We start from the raw sequence: 6,000 nt of genomic DNA on the forward strand, positions 1-6,000 counted from the left end.
GGCATAGCTCAGAGGTTGAATACTGGGCTCCCACGCAGAGGGCCCAGGTTCAAACCTCGTTCCATCCTGGAATTTTTTTCTTACTTCGTTTATTTTCTTATTTCGAGCGATACTGGTTACGGACACCGGCGGCGGCGGCGGCGGCGGACAACTACGGCGCCAAAAACGGCCGGTGAAATGATCTCATAACAGCTTTCGCTGTAAAGAACGACAGCAGTTTTACAGCACACAGTCGCGTAGTCTGGCAGTGCTACCCGTTGCCTGCTTGGGCGTCCAACGGCCAAGGGTTCGCACTGATCCTGGTCCGGTTGGTGCTCAGATTCTTCATCGTCGTCTACGTGAGACGTATTACTTGTTTCCGACCACACCTTCAACAGTGAGATGTGCTTTCGCTGATAGTTGCACGTCCTAGGGAACCAGAAAGTCTCCTGGATCCTTGTCACAGTTCGGTCCACAGAAAAATGACCAAGCAGATCATGACATCGGACCACAACTGCTTTCCTCATGCACTTCGGTAGCACAAACTTCATTGCCGTCTCTTTGTCAGAGTCGATGATCCGCATGAGTCGACCATCCTTGAGCACATAGTCCATTTTGTTCTGTTCTTGTCTTCTCTCGAGCGGTCACGTTCCGACTGTTCAAGCATTCGTATAAGTTCTCGTAACTCTTCGTCTCCTCTTTGAGTGGCAACTATCTGGTCTTCCAGAGTACAGGTCAGGCACACCTCAACGCCTCTCTCCAAAAGATCATCCATGCTATCAGTCGGACCATCCACTGGTTCTCGACTCAATGAGTCGACATGCTCCATCCGTGTACCCGGCCGATGCCTTACTGTGAAGTCAAATTCCTGAATGAGGTCATACCATCGTGCAATCTGTGGTTTCTGTGTTCGCTGTGCATTCAAATAGATGAGGGCCTGGCAGTCTGTGACCACCGTGAAATGTATGCCCAAGAGTAGGAACCGCAGTCGATCGAGACACCACATAATGGCCATCAGTTCCAATCTTGTGGAATGATATCTGCTTTCTGATTCCATTGTGTTCTTTCTTACACAGTACACAAGGTGCCAATTGTTACCCCTTTTCTGGAGCAACATTCCTGCTAACCCTTTGGAACCGGCGTCAGTGTGCAATTCGGTTTCTGCCTTTGGATCAAACAGCTGCAACACTGGCTTTGACGTAAGTTTTTCCTTCAGATCTTGGAAACTGCTCTCTTGGTCCGACTTCCATTCAAATACTCCATCTTTCTTGGTTAGACTTGTGAGTGGTTCAGCAACCAAGGCGTAATTGTGAATGAACTTCCTGAAGAATCCACTCAATCCGAGGAAACGCCTCACCTCATGCACATTCCTTGGCCTTGGGAACTCAGATATTGCCTTTGTTTTGACCTCGCCTGGCTGTACTAGTCCTCCCATCAGACGGAAACCCATGACGTCCACATGGTCGTTTGCACATGAGCACTTGCTGAGTCTCAGTGTCAAACCCGCATCTCTGAATGCCTGCAGGACTTGACGCAATCGCACGACCATTTCACTCCAATCTTTTGCCGGTATGAGGATGTCGTCTAGGTAGCACCGCACGATTTCACCCCTCATTGGTCCGAGCACTCAATTCATAAGCCGTTGGAACACGGCAGGCGCATTTGTAAGACCAAAAATCATTCTTTCGAATTGACCAGTTTCGTCTGGAGTGATGAACGCTGTTTTCTTCTTGGCTTCTTCTGTCAAAGGCACTTGCAAATAGCCTTGAGCCAAATCCAGAACTGTGTAGTAGGTAGCTCCCGCGAGGCCTTCGAACTGATCATCTATGTTGGGAAGGGGATACTTCTCCTTCACGGTTTGCGCGTTAAGCCTTCGGTAGTCGATAACAAGGCGCTTTTCCCCATTCTTTTTGTCTACAACGAGCACAGGGCTGGCATAATCGGAGTTCGTCTCGGTCACTATGCCGAGGTCCTTCCATTCCTTGACAATTCTTCGGATTGTTTCTCGCCCTTCGGCGTTTGTTCGATGTAGACGCAGTGCAACAGGGGTGCTACCCGGCACTTCTACAATGTCCATCTTCAGCACACTTATGCAGCCCAATTCTGCTGGGGTCATTGCAAAGCATTCTCGAAATTCGTTCAAAACATCCACGAGTTTAAATACTGGCACTCTGTCACAGAGGGTCCAACGTTCACGTCACAGCGTCGTATCGGCTGTCGTTCAGTTGGCACAGGCGCCTCTTTCACCGCTTTCCTTCCCTGCTCCGCCTCATCCAAAATGGGCCTTTGTGGAGAAACCTGTAGTACCTCTACTGGTGCAGCTCGCCCAAGCGGTTGACTCTTTTGTATGAAGGCCTGTCCGTCACCCACTGGGTGCATAGGAACAGTAACTTCTCCGAGCGTCATGTCGAGCAGGACATCTTGACCACAGTGCCTGTATACGACGGGAGTGGTGATCCTTTGCTCCGTGCCCAGTTTACGGTGTCCCTCTGGAGTAGGCACTCCTCCTTGGCTCACAATTGCAGTCTTTGGTGACTTTCATCAGGCTCCAGATGAGCAAACGGACAGTCACTACAATGCCAAAACCACAGAGAACCTCCCATTCTTGCATACGTGATGTAAGGCAACTCTGTGAATGTCCTTCGTCCAATAAATCGACAGATTGAGCTTCATCTGGGACTACGAGGATGGGTATGTCCTTTGCCAAAACATAATCGATGCATACGTTGGCCTTGCATCTTCCAATGCTTTTTGCCGCAGGCACGGTGCTATTTCCAAAACCATACAGGGCTGTTGTCTCGGGAACGATTTCTAAGCCACATCGCGCTGCTGCGGAGGCATACAGGAGACAGCCAGAACTGCCTGTGTCAATGAGCCCAACGACAGTGAACCTTCCATTCATAGTGACTTCCTTCAGCAACACGCTTGGGCTCTTCATTTCACATACTGGCTCAGTTACTGTGTTTGCTTCATTGCGCTGCAGCGCCACCTTGCAGTGACGCTGTGTGTGGTCTGTTCCATTGCAACGAAGACACTTCATCGGCCGTTTTGGTTGCGGACAGTCTCTTGCTATATGCCCGTACTGGCCACAGTTGTAGCACTTTCGTTCACCCTTCTCATTAGAGAGAGGGGTCGCCTGTCCTTGGTACTTCCCTCGTCGACTGATTTTCTTGCATGCATCACGCTGGTATTCTGAGCACGTGTTTCGTCGCTCGCCGCTTTACGGTCACGTGTTGAACCGAAAAACTCTTGCATTTCACGCTCAATCCTTTCGAACTCTTGAATGTCGTGCAAGATGTCGTCGTCGTCTTCATGACGTTTTCCGAGCAACATCGTGCTGAGTTGTTTCGAACGTAGTCCTGTGATTATCTGCTCACGGGTGTCCCAGAAAACCAAGTTCGCCTCCTTGCACAACCGCACCTTGGCGTGGAAATAGACCACTGAGCTTTCGTTGCGCTGTTGCACGCGCTCGTGCATTTTGCGCCAGCGTTCCGCCGCGCGCGTCTGGCTCACAAAGGTACGCCGAAAGCGCTCTTCAAAATCCCTCCAAGTTTTGATTTCGGACCTCCTCGAACGCAGCCACTCTCCTGCCGGTCCGGTGAAACGGGACTTGGCGGTCTCAAGCATGAAAGACTCAGGCCAGCTGTGTAGCGTCGCAGTTGTACGGAGATTTTCAATCCAATCCCTTGCTGAGGGTGCGTCCTCGCAACCGTCGAAGCTTGGTATGTTGTTGCTGAGGTCGGGCATTACCTGGAACGCAGCGATTCCACCGGGCGTTCCCGCGGACACGGGCTGTGGCGTCGCTGACGGAGCCAAGCGCTCGAGCAACGCCGTTAAGACGCGGTCCTTTTCCGTGAGAGCGTTCAACAGTTCGCGCACGGTAACACCATCACTTTGGCCGGCACCCACGCGAAAATCAACCTCACGCATTGTCACAAGAGTAACACCACTCTCGTTGTCGCTGTTGGCTCGGGCATCTCCACTCTGAACGTCCTTGTTCATGGTGCCGCTCAGTTCGTTAGGCCTTGCAATCCAATCCCACTTCTGAGATGTTGGAAATCCGGGACTCACAAATCACTGGATGGCTTGATAAAATAAAAATGGTTTTAATAATTTGAAAAAAAAAGAAATGTTCACACGAAGGAACACACGTACTGAAGTTCGTCGCACGGAAGGACACACATAGCGTCCGTCGAGCTCACACTCACGGTCCCTCGCGCTCACATACGCACAACCGCGCCGTCACACGAACGCGCACACTCTCAAAAGACAATCCCACCACCAGGCTAGTCTCAAGCCACACCGCTGATTATGGATGGCGCTAGCTACCCGATAGTAAAAAAATTGGCAGATCCCACGTGCCGTGCGAATGGATGTTATGCGAAGCATGCGCGGGATGGTGACTGTGGCGTAATTTTTCACATTGAGCGAAGCGTTACGGAATGACGCTGGAGAAATATGGAAGTGGCATACGCACACTCATATGTTCAAGAGTAGCATATCTATTATATAATCAGTTCTTTACAGTTGCTTAACGATGGCAACAGCAACATGGATGTTACCAACACCAGACGCGGTAAGCTGATATGTAGTGCTTATATTCTTCAATGCTGGATAGCGCGAATCCGAACAGGACAAAGAAAGAACGCAGATGCACAGGACAGGCCTTACTCGCAACTAAGCTTCATTCAGGAAAGTTTCCCTACATATATACACAGCGGAGTGGCACGCGCAGGCGCACTGCACGTACGTCACAGTCGTAATTACAGTTGTTATGCTTATACTTGTCCGTTATGACGGAGAATGCGCGCACGTTTCACGTACCCGTGTGTATGTGTAAAAGGGGTTCTTGACAGTTCTTAAACAAGATCTTCATCACCGTGATCACTGAGCACCAGCAGCTGGACCGGACTTGTTAATCGAAACCCTTCGTGATCGCGGCTCTTTCTGGAGTCTAAGTGTAGTGACGTGCGAGTTATAGTGCAGCTGGTGGAAATCCCGGATGCCTCTTACGACGAAATGATCTATAATGCCTCCTGTCGTGGACGTGGCAGTTAGGTCTTTTGATGCCCTCTCCACGTCCAATCCATCTTTCACGCAGTATAAGGACCAAGCGTTGTTGGGTCTTGATAAATAAATGTTGAAGTCACTGGTGATGATGAGAGGCCTGGTTCTCTCAGGAGATTTATTGTAGGAAGCAGTGATGGCGGTTCTTGCGTAATCCACGTGGTCCACGTTGCGGACCACATGGACGAGTGGATGATAGTTGAGCGTCTTCTAGGGGTGTTCTGTCTTCAGTTTCCTCACTTCTCTTGCGTCCGCCGCGGTGGTGTAGCGGTTAAGGCGCTCGGCTGTTGACCCGAAGGTCGCGGGTTCGATCCCGGACGCGGCGGTCGCAATTCGATGGAGACAAAATGCTATATGCCTGTGTTCTGTGCGATGTCGGTACACGTTGAAGAATACGCAATGGTTTTCGGACATAAGACCCCAACAATTAATATTATCACTTTCCTTGCGTATCAATGTGTGTGCTCGCGGTTACTGTGTTGGTTGTGACTATGTATCACCCGTGTCACATACACGCATAACATTAACTGTGGTTTACGGGTATGTGCCACACGTGACTGAGAGAAAGGGTTTCATGACGTACGAGACAGGTATTTTGCGTTATTCCTGTAATGACCAGTGAATCGTGTTCGTCATACTCTGATCCCCTGCTATGCCAATTTTGGTATAGTACAAGTTATGGAGACGACTAGGAGAGCGCCCAGACGTAGGCGGCTAGATAGATAGATAGATAGATACGTAGATCGAAACGGAAAAAGTGCTTGAGGTTCGCTAAGAAATGCTTCGCATTTAATAGCTAACACTCGTATCGCAGAAATTCCGCCGTCGGCGTCGGTGTCTGCGCCGTTGGTTGTGAACGAAAAATCACCATCTTGTCCGTGACCGAAAAATCAAAAAAGCTGCAAATAAAATAATAAAAATGTTAGGTCCGAGTGAGAATCGAACCCAGGCCGT

The sequence above is a fragment of the Rhipicephalus sanguineus genome, chromosome 5, assembly GCF_013339695.2.
Source record: "Rhipicephalus sanguineus isolate Rsan-2018 chromosome 5, BIME_Rsan_1.4, whole genome shotgun sequence".
Taxonomy (NCBI): Eukaryota; Metazoa; Arthropoda; class Arachnida; order Ixodida; family Ixodidae; genus Rhipicephalus; species Rhipicephalus sanguineus.